Genomic DNA, 16,773 nt, shown 5'->3' on the forward strand with positions numbered 1-16,773 from the left:
TGTCACAGTGGCTCAGTTTGTTTGCAACATGCAGAGTCTGGGTTTGTACTGCATGTGCCTTGTCTACCACCCACTTTAAATTGCTACTTTAATGTCTTGAATAGAGAAGATTCTCTTCCCTTTCTGTGAGATGCAGATGCACACATTTGCTTGTAGTCGCACACATTTTGGGAAGCATGTAAATCAATGCAGTGCATCAGATGTTTTTAAATGTTTGCATTTGCTTCAAATCTTGGGCAGTTTTCATGACTGATGGTTGAAGGACATGTCACAATTTAACAGCTGACAGTAATAATGTAGGCCCAAAGTTCGAGGCATTCTTCAGTAACAGATTTTGTGCACAAGATCTTATCAACAGGCTAAACAGCTACAAACAGAGCCAGATCCCAGCTGAAGGTTAGCAGGATTGTTGCTTCAGTGGTCATAAGGAACAGGGACCACTAAAGCTGTCTTTCCTTGATCCAGGTTTTTGGAGGCGCAGACACCCAACTCAAGGCTTCAGTGAATACTGCTGTACACAGCGTCCCAATCTCAAAAGCCAGAGATGTATAAACGCCTGGAAGAAGTTACTTTAGCAAATCACTGGTTAACCTGTATCTACTACCCAGAATCTCCTAGTGATTCCTGTGGAATTTTTTTTTAAATCAGTGCATTGTGAAATAAGACTTTTTTTTTTATTCCAGTAATCATTTCTCTCTTTTTTTTTTTTTTTTTAAAGCAAAAATGACATGACAAGAATTGAGTCAGAATCCACTGCTACAACAGTGAAACTGTGCACTAACAAACAGCAAGTCTAAGATGGCAGAAGGCAGGGCAGATTTGCACCTTATACACTAATTCAGAGATGTATATCAGGGGTGTAGGTTGTACAGTATAAGCTTTCATAAACAGAAGACTTACACATCAGCATCTGATGAAGTAAGCCCTGCTTCCAAAAGCTTAAGCTATATCTCTCTCAGTCTACAACAGGGGTGGGCAATTATTTGGGCTGGAGAGCCACTTAGTGAGTTTTGGGTGAGCTGTTGTGGGTCAGGTCAGCAGCCCCCACCCCCTACTCACATCAGCTCACCAAAATCCACCATTTAGGGTCTCCATGGAGACCAGCTCAGGACCCCCACAGGCAGGACACAGCTGGCCAGGCAGATGGGACGAGGCTGAGAGTGTGGGGGGCGTTGACAGCATGGGGCTGGGGCCCGGGCCCAGGGCAGTCACAATCTGCTCCTAGCGTGACCCCCTGGTGTCACCACCCCACAATCCTGTCCCCAGGCCCAGCCCCACCCACCCACCCATGCCACTCCGTCGTGGCCCATCCCATCCACGCAGCCCAGCATGTTCTGCCCACGGGGATCCTGCCAGCCTCCGTGGAGACCCTACCCACCCATTCTGTCTGGCGCTCCTGGCAGTGGGTGTGGGGCAGATGGGTTAGGCTGCCTGGGCAGCGGGACCAGGTCCAGCAGTGGTGGTAGAGACTGGCAGTGGCAGCCAGAAGGAGCTGTCACCACTGGGGCTGTCAGGAAGCAAGTCTAGTCACTGTGCCTCCCCAGTCCTGCTGCATGCCTGGGGGGAGCAGGACCAGCCGCACACACCATGGCCCAGGCTGCCCGCTGTACCTGGGCCAGGTGGGGCTGAGGGACCCCACACGAGCCAAATAAAATCCCTTGATAGGTCAAATCTGGCCCATGGGCTGTATTTTGCCCACCCCTGGTGTATAAGGTGCAAATCTACACCGTCTTCTGCCTGACTTCAAAATACCACAGCCAAATACCTCTCTGTTCAAGTCTATAATTTCAAAGGCTCACAGACACTTTTTTACCTTCAGTTAAGCAATCTGAAATTCCTTTAACTAGTCTTCTGTTTCTGCATACCTTAGTTGCCTTTCCTGAAGGCAATGCTTTCTTCAGTCTAATCAGCCGACTTGGCCTCTACTTGTGCATACTTCTCCTGGTTTCTTTCTTCTAACTTTTTCTTCCTCACAGACTGAAATTCTCTCTCCCTCAGCTTCATGTTTTCACATTGCCAAGAAAGCCTCTCCCATCCCTTGTATCCCTTCCTCAATGCAACAGCTCTAAGTATCATCCAGCAAAGTTCTCATAATGAAACCACCAATGTAGTACTCAAGCAACTACAAAGACCAGAGCCTGCTGTAACTCTAATGAATAATTTAAGTCTCTTATCCACTTCCCATGATGTAGCAACGTTATTCTTTTGGGGGCATTCCTATGCACTGCCCAGCAGTCACAAACAGTCTAGGATCTGCAGACCAATTTGATAAACTAGAAGTAATTTCCTTTGAAGTGGCTATGAATTCTAAAGTCTAATTATGAAATGTATGAAAACGGAGTAAGAGACAGTCAATGACACTGACAGGTGGCTAAATCAAAACTGATAAAAGGAAATGCTATTTCATAAAACAAGAACAAAATTTTCCAATACTAGTATTTTTACATTCTTGTTACCTCCTCTCTAAGGTAATCAATCCCAATCTTCAAATGGTTTTCTATGCTCTTAATTATTCCAGTCATTCAGCTTGAACTCCTCTCTAATCCTGCAATATCTTTTTGAGGTGGTGTAACTAGTACCAAATGATGTAATCCAGATGATTCCCCATCCTTTGTGCCACCAATAATTTTGTTTGCTTTACCTGCAGGTGCACACTGAACAGGGTTCTTCATTGAACATTTTACAATGATGCTTAGCTTGTCTCCACAAACCAATACTGTTAATTTAGAACCTACAGGTGTAAAGGTAATGCAAACTTTTCCCTTTGATGCATGTTACCTTTTTGTTTGTTTTGAATTTTATCTGCAGTGATGTTGCTGATGCACAACACTGAACTATTCCTTCAGTGTTGCCCATTAACCCACCTTTGTTAAATCCCTGTCCAGACTTTATTAACTTAATGTTATCTGAAATTTTTTTCTACCTGACAACTCAATGCATTTCCCAGGTCATTCATAAATACAGTAAACACCATGAAGAGACTTTCAAACCACATGCCATAAAGAAAAGTGACCAATTATTCCTAGTCCTCTTTCCTGTATTAACCAGCTTTTTATTATGCCATTCCTTCGCCTCTTAGCCTACAGTTAATTAGTGTCTTTACTGACCTTTCATGAATACCTTTGTTACAATTTGAAAATTCAAGTAAGTTATGTCAAGCAGTCTCCTGTTTTCAAACACATTCAAAGAATTCTAACAGCTTTGCAGGGTAAGATTTCTCTTCGGAGAAAGCATACAACCCTACCACAATCTTCTATCATTTAAATGAGTTCACCAAGCACAAGCGTGAGGCCTGCAGGTCTGTAACTCCCAAGGCCACTGCTAAGTCCTTTTCATTAAATATAGGAATAAGAGTTCCTACTTTTCAATTCTACAGTATCAGTCTTGAATGAGAGAATATATATTTTACTAGCATCTCAGATACTTCATACTTGGGAGCTCCTTCAGAATGCTTGGATGGACATCCCCTGAGCTTGCTGATGTTTAAAAGTATAAATTTGTTCCAACAAGTCTTCTAACACTTCAGCTGAATAGTATCTCATCTTTACTACCAAAAAACAGCAAGTATCTTTCTAACATCTTCTATGGGGAAGTCTGACACCAAAATCTTTTGGATTTTTCAACAACATCCTCATCTTAACTGATTTAGCTTTGTCAACCAGAGGACTGATTCATCTCAAGATTCCTGCATCTAACCAGCTCTTGTTTATTTTCATATCTTCAGTGGTTTGCTTTTCAAAATCTTTCTTCAGTCTCCTATTACTTGCTGCCTGCTGTTATTTAGAATTCCAGTAATTGGCTTTACAATATTAGACTTGCAAATTTTGAAGGATTTCTATTTGGCCCAAATAACCTCATGAACTTTGCCATATTGCCATGTTTGTCCACTTCAGGTGTTCTTGGCTCCCTGTTTGTTCACAGGCACACATGGTCTTTTGAGACTATGATTCATTCCTTAAACAAAATCTATGCCACACGCAAGCATTTTACTTCCTTTTGACTTTAGACCCTGAGGGCACGTCCAGACGAGCGTGGACATTTGGTTCCCCAGGGACAACTAGCAGTGGGACACCTTGTGCTGCTGCTAGTTGTCTCTGGGGAATGCCTGTGCCATATCCAGTGTATAGCAAGTTACCCCAGGTGGGGTAGAGGAGACTAGGGTCAGCAAAGTTGCTGGCCCCAGCAGCCTTACCTGGGACCCCAGGGGCCAGGGAAGCTGCAGCCACGTTGCTTTTGCAGCTCGGAGCCTGGCTGACAGCTGGAGTGTGGGTCCAACCGGCCAGGCTCCAGTTTTGGGCAGCGCACGCTATCCCCATGTGCATCACCCTGCTTTTTTTCTGCACGGGGTTTTTTGATCTCCAGGGGTCATAAAACCTCTCTGCACTGCAAGGTAGCAGCACAGGAAACACCCGAATGTGTGATATGTGGCGTTGCAAAACGCACGGCCGCACTAGTCTGGATGTGGCCCTTGTTACTGAGAGCGACGTTTTCAAAAGAAGTTATTGTATCACCTTTTGACATATTATCTTTTGCACAGATGCTGAATCTAATTATATTGCAGTCATGTTGTTAGTGACTTGATTATAGTTACTTAAGACAGGATTTGTCCACACCTGGGAGTTTTTCAGATGATGTCTTCCCATTTTCTCAGGAATAATAATTCTGGAAGTACAGGCAGTCCTCAGACTTACGACACAATTGGTTCCTGAAAACTGCGTCTTAAGTCGAAACAATGCTTCTGGGAACCAATCTTCTCATAAGAAACAATGTTATAAATGGAGGATTAGTTCCTGAACCAAGGCCCGATACCCTATTTTCACCAAAAATACCCCAGAATTTTGTACTCGATCAATTATAGATGAGTAATATAGCTACATTAATGTTTTCATATTGTAAATAGCAATCATTAATTTGGAAGGACTTCTTTGAGGTGACTTTGCTGGACTTTTTGAAAGGCTCTTGGCTGGAGTCTTCTCAGGAGTCTTGTCTGCTTTCTTAAAGGTGTCCGAGGAAGTTTAGACAGATGTTCTCCAGGGAGATGGGCAACGCAGCAAACTTGTTCACTGGCGTGGCGTCGCATCGGCTCAAGCGTTGCAAGTTGAAACTGACATCATAAAGTTGAAACAGGGTGTCAGTTTATAAAGGTTTAAGTGCGAAATGTTGTAACTTCAAACACTGTAAGTCAAGGACTGCCTGTAGTGCAACTCACATTGCTTTGGTATGCCAACTAAAGGTCCTCTCCTTTCATATCATCTCATGCTCAAAGGGTGCTCTTTTTCAAATGTACACGCAATAGTCTTGGTAGACATCCCACAGTACAATATTCTACCACAAGGCTCTATGTATCCCAGGATTATTTTTGAAGCCCGTTATGATGTACTGACCAGAAGGCACCAACCTTTTGAACTTTGCCTCCTATCAGCCATTCAAACATCTGGCTTTTGTGAGCCAATACCATTTTGAAACTGCTGTCAAGAGCTGAGCACCATGACGGTCATCAGTATGAATAGGTAATACCTGTGCATTTGCCAGAACTTTGAGGAAGTTGGGAGACCACCAGGGTCATACCAAAGGAATCTCACAGAGGAGGATGACCAGGACATCAAGTAGTTGCTTGTATTTTAACTTTTCTTGGAGCTGCTTCGATTGGTGGACTGCTGCTTCTAGGCTTAACCACTTAATGATGGCTGATGAGACAGGACAACAGCCAGAAGTCAGGAACCAAGAAGAGTTTCAAAATGGCAAAGGCCCCTTGCCTAAAAATCTGTGCAAATCACCCCCTGAAACTGAAGTAACAGAAAGCTTACATAGAAACTCCCTAGGGTGGGGAACAACACAGACATGGTTAACTAGACTCACCAGTCACTCACAAGTTTGCTGCCAGGTGCTGCTAGGAATAGGGTGCTAGCAGTCCCGCTTGTAATCGTGACAAGGAAAAAGAAATTTTCCATGCATTTCCAAGGCTGGGGCAAGTATATTATAGAGACAGGATATAAGAACATCTGAGATTCCATATTGGGGTGAGAGGGAGGTGAGTTGCGGCCGTAAGGAAGAGCATTGTTGGTGGGGGAGGAAAGGAGGAGGCACCCACAAGGGAGCCACATGCAAGGTGTGCAGTGAGGGGGTGCCTGCACAGGTGTGGAGCAGCAGGGAGGAGGATCCGCTTCCAGACTGTAGTATCCCAGGGAATATCCATGTCTGTTTCTAGCCTTTGATGCACTTGCTTGTTGATGCCCTCAAACTGACTTTATAAAAGTTGACTCTTACCCAGCAAGTCCTAATCATGTAGACTGACAATCCTATTTTTACTATGCCTTCTACCAATTTATGCATCTAATTTAGTTAACCTATAAAGGTACACATCTACCCTGCCTTCTGACTAACTACCTCTTTCTACCAATCTGCCAGGAGATCTACCAATCTGCTAAATTATGCTCACCTAGATCCCCTATGAAGCCCCTTTTGAAGACTAACATAGCATTGGGTAAGTTCCAGTTCTCTAGTACAAGAGGTGTTTTTGGCAATAGATAATGCACTAAAGGCAATATATCCACAATTTTAAGTTGGAGCTCCTTCAGGACTCTCGGGCAAAAACCATTCCGCCCTAGCAATTTGCCACCATTTAGCTTAATCTAGGACCTATGCATCTGTATCATGCCTACCTGAGCACACTGTAAAGTTAATCAACAGAGTAAGATAACCTATCTCCCTCTCCCCTGTACTGCAAAAGATTCACCGACATTAATGTACAACACTCTGGAAAGGTCAATAATGCCAGCTCTTTAGAAACTTAAGGCCTGTTTTCAGCAATGAAAAATAAAACTTCTTCTCACAGGAGCTCTATGGTGCTGCAATTACTACTGTCAGTCTGGGAGTCCCTGATGGTCACCTGCCTTCTCAAGCCTTTTGCTGGACTCTCAGTAGAGAAAGAAATGGCCTAATTACACCACGAACACTAAAGAATGATAGCAGAGCATACTTCTGGAAGACTGAGTGAAGGTGCAGGTGCCTCAGACAAAGTAAGAGGTTGCTGAGTAATAGCTGCTTCATGTGGCAACTTATTGATGTATTTTATAGCACATCTGTAGCAGTAAGTATTTTACTGATGGATGAGAGGGGAAGAAACCTTCTGAACGTTATGGACAGCCTCAGCAGCTGCCTATTAAATTCCAGAACTGATCACAGACATGGGGCCAGAATGGACCACGCTTCTAATCTGAGGCTTTAGTGTAGTGAAAGATCACACTTTTGTACAACAGTTTTATAGCATTTTGTGCAATGATTTTATTAAAATTTGCAGCCAGACTGTAAATAATAAACGCCTTTATTGAACATAGCAGTGCCCACTTAAAAACTCCTTGTCTAAGAACTCTAATGGATTCCTTCTCCAGCTGCCTGAGCCCAGCCTAGATTACTGAACGCAATGGGACTGTAACAAATATGCCTAAAATGCTCTGGACACACATTTGAGATCACCGGGATGTGTAAAAGACGGGTAAACACTATTGTGTAAATAGAGCTAGGGCTGGAGAAGTGGTTTGTTCTTTGAAGCTGGGGAAGGCAAAGAACACTCCTACTACCCAATGTTTTCGTGGGGCTACGGGATGCAACTAGGCTGCAGGCAAAAATTAACAAAAGCAGCATTAAATTTGTTAGCAGGATTGTCTACCTCTACATCATCTGCCCTAACATCTGGGCTCTTTGTTAATGAACTTCTTTAGCAGTTCCCTGTGCTCCTTGGTAACATGATGAAGGAAAGCGTTAGCCTTCTGCCTCTGCTGGGATGTTGCCATGAAGTCACTAAATACATCCTCTCTTCCCTTGGTGATTTGTCAAGTATTCAGCCATGGATAACACTCCTGTATGTTCTGTACTGAGAAACAGAGAAACACCACAAGTAGTTATTGTCCCAGCTCTCGTGTCCATGCCAACAATGATAAAGTGTCAATTTTTATTCTATTTTGGAATTATTTTATGATAGGCCTGTCACAGTCTGCAGTAAGCTTGGAGATGGTATGACACACAGCTTTTCATTCCCCCTTAAACAGGGCCTTAGTACCAGTACTGGCTGGATAGGTGAGCAGTAGAGGGCAGATTAGTATTAATATGAGCATGCCTATTAGCATGTGCATCCTCCAGCACAAGGGTAAAACATTCCCCCATAAAACGGATCCTTGTTCAAAAAGATCTTGTTCCCAGAAAAACCGGGAAGGTATGCCTTACTCCTATTTACCTGCAGATCAGCAAGAAGTGCACAGCAGAACTGACTTTTGCATTAACTGTTCTGAACTCAGAGCTAAGGATGCTGAGGGTGCAATTAAAAGTCATGACTGCCTTAATTGGGTCGTGTTTTGAAATGTGCCCGTAGCCAAGTTTGGTGAGTTTACCTCCCACCTAAAAGCTCAGAGCACTGATCAAACTGAGACAAAATACCTCTCCCACTGCTTCTCCCCCAAACCTCTCTCTGCATCTGCAGTTGATATTATTGCCATGCAAAGTATCTGCCTTTTTAACCCCCCAGATTGTTCTCATCTTGGGTAAGGTAGCAGTAAGCAATATGGGAAGGGGGATGGCACATTCATCTGATGGTTGCAGGATTTGATGTCAGAGGGGGCAGGGATGGACCTCCAAGTTTAAATTCTCTAATAGTGCCATTTTAAGCACATGGAAGAAGGAAGAGGAGCAAAAACAAAGAAGCTAAGCAAAGGGAGAAGCTCCTAGCTCATATCTGCCAACATGGTGACCTCCTAACAGACCCAGAACAAAAAAAAAATACTGCCCAAGACTAGAGGTTCACCGATATATCAGTTGCATATCGGATCAGTACCAAAGGGAAATTTACATATTGGCTATTGGCTTTTGTCCGGTAATGTTCAACAACAAATGTAATTAATTATGCCTTCTTGCCACAGCCCCCAGATGCCATATGCATGCACAGCCCCATGCATACAGGTGGCCAGGAATGCAGCTGGGCAATGTGGAGAGCAGCTCCCTGCAGGTAAGCCTGTGGAAGGGAAGGGAAGGGACGGGACGTGGAGTGCAGATCGAGGGGAACTGGGGCTGGGAGCATGATGGAGTCACAGGTGGTTCGTCCAGGGCACGAAGAGGCTTCTCGCCACTAAGCACACCCCCCTGAGGGAGGCACGGGGGAGGGGGCGCAGATTTGTGCACGGGGCAGATGCAGGCTGCTTGCTGCGGGCTCAGGGCTCTCCGCTCTGCTGCCTTTCCCCCAGGACCTCCGTGGCACCCGGCAGCAGTGGGGGCAGTGAGTTGTGCCTCGTGCTGCCAGGTGGGTAGGAGATACATGGCTGGTGCAGAGCTCCCAGGGTAAAGGCAACAGGGTAGAGAGCCCCAAGCCCACAGCAGGCAGCCTGCCTCCACCCTTACCCTGCTCTGGTTAAAAGCATCCCCATGCTTAAAAGTGGTGGCAGTGGTGTTTGAACTAAAGCTAATTCGATGAACCTTAGTTCAAGCACCCTCAACACTATTTTAAAGTGTTGGGATACTGATTCCCTGGATGAGCTGCCCATGGCTCCGTCTCGCTCCCCACCCTGGCCCCGGGTCCCATTCACCACCCTGGCTGGGCAGTGTCCCCAGTCCCAGCTTCACTCCCTCCTTCATCAGCATCCCCCACCCCCCTTCCCAAAACACATCTCTTCCCCTCCACAGACTTACTGCAGAGAGCTGCTGTCCACACTGCCCAGCTGGATTCCTGTCAGTCGGTTATCAGATTGGTTTTGGTCGATATGGCTGGTTGTGACAGCTGAAAATTACCTCTGTGTGATAAGGTGCTTGCTGAAGGCTCTATGAAGATTAGACCAAGAGTTTTTCTGTCATTTGTTCAAATATTAAGCTATATGTTGTTGCTAAGAGCCTAATTACAGTCAAAGATGTAGTAAAGCCTTGTATAAAGTAAGGCCTAGTAAATTTAACAAAGCCTTGAAGTAGTAAGCCCTGTGGCATAGTAAAAATTAACCTTATCAAAAGAATGCAAGGCTTGTACTGCTATTGGTCAGTCTAAGGACAGCTGAAGTAAAGATAATCTGAATGGCTGCAAGTTATCAGCATAGTTCAAAAGTTATAAATTGGCTGGCACATCCAGAAATCATTTAGAAGGAAGATACAGCTCTGTGAAAGGAACTACAGATTAGCTGCTGGCCTGGATTCAGTAGGCCCGTGGATCTCGAGGAGCCCAAGGACTGAATACCAGGGTCCTTCCTGGTACCCCTCAGACAGCGCCGATCGGGGACGCCTGACTTCGCTGAGCTTTGTAGAAAGAGAAACTTGTTGTACATCAGGCATCAGAGGGGACTGCTGATAAGTTGCCGATGCGAATTATTCCTTGTTTTGTTATTTACGTGTAGTTGTGTTTTTGTTAAGTCAATAAACCTTTCTTACCTTCTACCCCTGACCACACTCTCAATCCCAACCCTTCCACAGGCTGCTGGGACAGCTGGTTAATAATTGGCTATCGGTATCGGCCAAGAAAATCTTTATTGGTGCATCCCGACCTAAGACCCCACACAAAGATGTACTGAAACATAGCACATAATACTTACTGAAAGCAGTTCTCTCCTTGCACACTGAGGCTGGTTCTCTGCCTGGATTCCTAGGTTTCTTCTGGTACTATGTTTACACTGGCAGTTTGCACACAGAAGAGATCTTGAATACTTGTAATAGGCTTCCTTCTGTTTAGGGCCCCGTCTAAAGTGATTTCAGTGCTGGTCCAGACCATGTCCTGGATCATCAGAAGGCTCTCTCAAGAGAACAGATCCTGTTGAGCTCTCCTTATAGGAAATGCAGGTCTTGCAGGCTCCATCAGATCTTGTCACTCTCCTGGCATTTTTACAATCCTACAGGAGCTCCTTCCTCAACTGTGACTCTGGACTGCTTCTGAACAGAGCTCTTCTTCATCAGGACCAATATCCAGTATCTTGTACATCTTGGCATTCTACAGACTGAATCTGTTTCTCTTCACAAGTAAATATGAAATATCTTTCAAGAATAGTCTACTAAGGGCTTGTCACTAACTTCTCCCATATTCTCAAGGACTGGTCATTCTAGGAAGTAATCTCTTTAAAGCCTGTTTCTTGGAACTTTACCCTGTTCTGACATTTGACCAGTTAGGATAGCTAAAATTCTCCTTCAGCTTAATCATATTAACAGATTAGTGAAACACAATTTTTCCTTTACAAAAATCATGCTGGTTAGAGCCTATTCTGATCTTCTAAGCATTCATTATTGTGTGTTTAAATTACTGCTTCAAACAACTAACTGGGTACGGATTTGAAGCTTCAATCCTCTTGTCTAATACCTGTTTTTATTTAAAAAACTACAAATGTTTATTAGGAAGCAGAGTTAAGGTATTCCATGAGGATATTCTAGAATTTGGCAGGATCCACAAGCATGGATGACATAGATATGTATTTACATTTCTAGAAAGGTGTAAATAGCTGTATGTATTGAACTGGAGCTCACATATTTGAAATCCACAGTGGATGAAAATGGCATATTTAAGGCTCCTGGCTCACGTTCATTTAAAAGCACCATGGGATATGACCCCAATGCCATGAGGCATAGCAAGAGACATGATTTTGGGATCATGGATCAGATCCAAATTGCATCCTTTCTAGTTGCTAGTGCTGAGGGAGCCTAGCATCATGATCCTAGGCTTCGTCTGCACCAGCAAGTTGAAAATTTGGTGCCCACGCAACGTAACCCAGTGTGGGTCTGGAGCTGACAATCAGCCAAGTGTCAACCCTGGCCTCAGGACCACACCAGAGCCAGTTTGAGACCCTGCTGTCAATTGTTAATTGGCCTTGGGAGAGCTCTGGACATGCCACAGGTTCAATTTAAGGCACTATGAAAACCATCCATAAAAGTGTCCTACATTAAACATGGAACATTTTTATGGCTGGTTTGTCATTTTAAGGCATCTTAAATTGGGTGTACATTAATTGCAGCATAAATATAATGTTCAGAGAAAACTTAAATACTTAGTGCATTTTTTAGGACATGGAGGTTAGTTAGGTCATCTGCCTTAATCACCTGTTTGGTTCTTAACTGATACCAGAGGATCCAGGCATTGTACCGCAAGCTACACACTTCTACAAGTAAATGTTGTCCAACATTAGAAACACTAACAACAAGAAGGGATGTCAAACTTGTCTTTTTATGTGAAAAGATGTCATCCAGCAAAAGTTCAGATTCCTATAGATACAAACAACACACCTTAAGTGCAAGCTATTGGCCAAAACAGGTAACACTTCTTTGGCAGTGCTTAGTGCTGCACATATCTACTCTACTACTGTGAAGGTTCTTACTAGAATATTAATAATATAGTTTGATCTCTCCTGAAGAAAGCCAGAGACACAAAATTTCAATCAACGATCTCTACATCCAGCCCAGTAAGTCATGACTCTGTTTGAATACATTTTCTATAGGAAACAATGTAGAGTTTAATGTACAGTTGCTATAATTCTATGGAAAAAACTCCAACAGAGAGAAACATCTACATCAGGGTTGTCAAAGATATGGCCCATGGGCCAGATCAGCCCACAGAGCCCTATTATACAGCCTGCTGTGCTGCCTGCGGGCTTTACACTGGGCCCTCATGCCAGGCACAGTACAAGCCAGATAGACCAGCCCTGTGTGCAGGGCCAGGGATGCTCGCAGCACCCATCCTGAACCACCTTGTGCACTGGATCTAGCATATGGGGCCAGCCTGTGGGCCCAATCCAACCCGCAGATCAGTTCCATGTCATTCATCTGGCCCGCTGGGCCTAATGAGTTTGATACCCCCTGCTCTACATCATGTGGTAAACCATTCTAATAGTTAATTACTGCTAAATTTCTACACCTTACTTCCCATTTGGATTCATCCAGGATGAATTTTATCTTCTTGCTCTTGGAAGTTCTGCTGCCTGGGTGCTAGGTTAAGGAAAGTTCCAGCTTCAGATACATTTTCCCATTTAGATGCATGTCAAGCTCAAGTTGCCTCTTTAGTTTCTTCAAGACAACAATTAAGTTAGAACCCATTCTGCAAACTTTTTACGCCTTCAAGCCTCTGAAATTGCTAGAATTGCAAGCTCTGAGAACTAACAAACTTCACACCTGTAAGTGATGTCAGCATTTGGGGGGGAGGGGCAAAGTGGATGGAAAGGGGGATGGGAAGGAACTAAAACATGCACCCTGCTGTATATACAATCAAGAATTTCAAAGAATGCAAAATAAAAGGAGCTAAAAAGGGGTTGTAGAGTATACAAAGTTATACAGCAACGTCTTTGTTATGAAACATGGCAATCCCAAGCAACAACTTAAGGCAACTTTACAGCTCTGCGTAGTACTATGTACCATCTCAAAGGCGCAAACTAAAGCAAAGCCACACACGTATGAAGTCGAGTCCTGCATACACCTGTAGGTATTCTAAGTAATTACCTCTAGTCTAAGCTCTCTTTAATGAAAAAATAGCAAGCATAGAAAGAGATTTATAGATTCAAAAACATGCAACTTCATAGCACCTTCAGTGAAAACACAGTAGCACATTTTTGTTACTTCTTTTGTAAGTTATATCCCAAACTGGAATCCGAGCCAACTCTCTAACCATTTTTACTGTCAGAATCCAAGTGTTCGGTACAACAGAACGATATTAATAAGCCCCCATGTCAAAAGAGAGTCTTCAAAGCAGGCCCAGCTCATTAATACAAGTGAAAGAGTCAAATAAGATGAAAGGGGTTTCAGAGCAGTGGGAAGAATACAAATATAAGGAGCAGACAAAAGACGAACCATGGCAGCATCCAGCTCAGAAAGCCTCCCCATCCATGCCACCTTAAAAGGAACGGGAGAGCATCTTGGAAGCCGTCCTACACCCCTGAATATGTGAAGAGCAAGAGAAAAAGTAAGAACTACAGAAAAAGGGTAAATTAGAAGCAGCAGCAGCACAATTTTCAGCAACTGGGGTCAAAGTCATCACAGGTTTCTCGTGGTCCCAGTTTTGAATGCACCACACTATTTACCGTATTTGTCATCCAAAGCTCCCTCACGAAAATTACCAACCACTTACATCACCTGCTTCTCACCGATTCACAGACAGAAGGTCATGCAAAGCACTTATCCCTACGGTTATCGTCTCAAATGTTATTTTGACTAGGAAAATTTGACAAGTTGATAAACTGATAAAGCCTGACTAACATATTTGAGAATATGCCATTTACCTCAGCAAGAGGCTCTCCCATTCATACAGTAGGGAACCTGGCAAACTAGCAAGGCTTTTGCGTAGTCATGTGTAAAATTAGATCTCTGTTGTGCAAGCTAACACACTACTAATATTTTCATTCACAGGGGACTGAGTACTTAATTAACATTTATACTGGCTCTCAAGCTATTTGCAAACACAAAAGCAGCAATGAGTTGATATTTCTCTCTCTCTCTAAATATTACACTAGATCTCTATATCTGTATCATATTTAAAAAGTACTTCTGCCCCCCGTTACAAGTGGACCTCTTAGTAAGTGCCTGCATGATGTGTTTGACATGGCAAGTATTGTTCTGCTGTGACAATTCGTTCCAATGTGCACAATTTTGCCACTGAAGTTTCATTTAAAAGTCCATGTTCTTGTGGCACATTATCAAATGATCCCTACTGTTACCTTAGTTTTCTGTCAATGTGCGAATTACAGTTTATACGGAAGTTAATGACATTTCTCAGCCTTTACCAAGATTCAGTTCATTAACAAATATAGGTTCTCTTTTTAATGAGAGCAGAACAAATATCAAAATTATATTTAAAAGTGTCTACTCAACCAAATATTAACACCCATCAACAATATAGTAATGCTGCTACATAATCTTCTTTTCTACTTTAAAGCCCAGTGTTTAAAAGTTAGTTATGACCATTATCAAGCCCAGTTGCCTCCAGACCTAATGAGCCATCTTACAGTCAAACTTTTTTTGTCTTGGCAGTAAATTAAGTGATTGGTCAAACCGCTGTAAACTCCATTGCTGAATAAATATCAAGTTTCTAAAAAAACACCAACAGCACAAGCTAAAAAGATGTTTTGCTGTAAAGTCTTCCTGAACACCAGGCAACTTTTCTAAAGTCACAAATCTGACATGATGCACTCAAAACTTGACTAGTCTGTCATTACCCACCCCAAAATGCCTCCCCTGCCAATAGTATTTGTCCACTGTTATATAGTGAAGCAGTTCCCCGAAGGAAAAAAGCTTGACTTTGCACCACCCTGTTAAGCACCCGGTACCCTGCTGGTGCTATGTTTAGATACTGATAATTTGTAAACTAGACAACAAAAAGAAATACTTAGAAACAGAGATCAACACCTTTCTTGAGACGTTCATATGTTAAAGGCCATATAATACTACACAACTGCTACCAAAGCAATAACAACTTCTTGGATTTAAAAAGCAACACATCAAAAGCAATATTCAGTAGTTTCGTACTCATCTCAGCACTCATGTGACAACCAAAATAAAACAGTCACCTTATAACTGAAATACAACAAATGTAACCTTAAGGATGCTACCAGGTAAAGTACAGGCCCAAACCTTTAGAAGTTTTTCAAAAAAAATTTTTACATGCTTTTTAATAAAAATAATAATGGCTTACGTAAATATTCCTCAAGCACTATGTGCAACTGCATTGTATGAAATAAGGTAAGAGATAAAAAACAAAAAGTGAAACCAAACACATGGAAAGTTACTACAAACCATCTTAAATTTTGCTATCCAAGCTGAACGTCATACAGTTAAACCTCAAATACTCAAGAAAAATTACTACAAGGTTTTAAATTTTAATCTAGTTCCTTTGTTAACAGGCAATAAAGCTTTGTTTTTTTGAGCTTATCTCCTTAAAAAAAAAAAATGCCCTATTAAAAAACTTCACATATTAACTTTTACTTTCTACAACGGTTCTATAAAAAAAACACAGCTACATCTTCTGATACAATAGATCACCACGTGCAAGAGGGCAGTGTCCAACACAGATCTAGCTCAACCTTCAGTTACCGTATTTTCTGGTATACAACAAGCCTTTCAAAACAAAAAACCAAACAAACACAGCTGCTGGAAACTGGAATCTGGATTACATGCGAGAGAGAAGGTAAGCGCAAGTTCTGCCGCTTTTAGGCGAAACAAAGTAAAATCAGCACCGATCCACAGGAAGCAGAACAACGGGCAGGCTCAGCTCCCACTACTCCATTTACTTATTACAAGAAAAGATCTTTTCCTTCTTCATTCTGACTTTCAAAAGCAAGGCACATGCTATACTTCAGGGTGTGTCATATGCAAGACAATACGGTATCCAGCAAAAGAGAAAATGAACAGGCTCTGCCCCAAGCCCTAGAAGATGGTCAACCTCATGTTTTCCATGCTACACTTTTCCTTCCCTAAAAAGACATGACCACCACAACATTGAACGCACAGACACACATGCACGCACACACTTTGGTTAGTTTATATAATATATAGCACAAGCTTTCATGAGCTGAAGCTCACTTCATTAGATGCTGTCATCAGGCAGGTCTCCAGAAGCCAAACATCTCCCAGGTCATCCTAGTGTCCTCGTGTGTGCATAACCATATTATGTATACGTATGTATGAATATGCACACACACCCCCACCCCCACCTTAACATTGTCTAAATAAAACATTCAATGCAGAATCTAAAGCTTAAAAGAAAAAGTTCAATGCACTTCCTGCAAGTGGGAGAAACTAAAACAACGTACTGGCTCACCAGTCACGCTTCCCTATACTCGGGGG

The 16,773-nt window shown here is 42.8% G+C and overlaps 1 long non-coding RNA gene across 1 annotated transcript; it reads right to left on the reverse strand.

Annotated features, from left to right (window-relative positions):
- Positions 1 to 7,306: 7,306 nt before the first annotated feature.
- On the reverse strand, positions 7,307 to 16,748 carry LOC112548351. Its single transcript, XR_003092139.1, has 2 exons — positions 10,560 to 16,748; positions 7,307 to 7,873 (listed from the first exon to the last, which is right to left on the reverse strand). It is a non-coding gene; the product is annotated as an uncharacterized LOC112548351 (long non-coding RNA).
- Between the last annotated feature and the right edge of the window lie 25 nt (positions 16,749 to 16,773).

Source organism: Alligator sinensis, unplaced genomic scaffold, assembly GCF_000455745.1.
Source record: "Alligator sinensis unplaced genomic scaffold, ASM45574v1 scaffold1255_1, whole genome shotgun sequence".
Classification (NCBI taxonomy): Eukaryota; Metazoa; Chordata; order Crocodylia; family Alligatoridae; genus Alligator; species Alligator sinensis.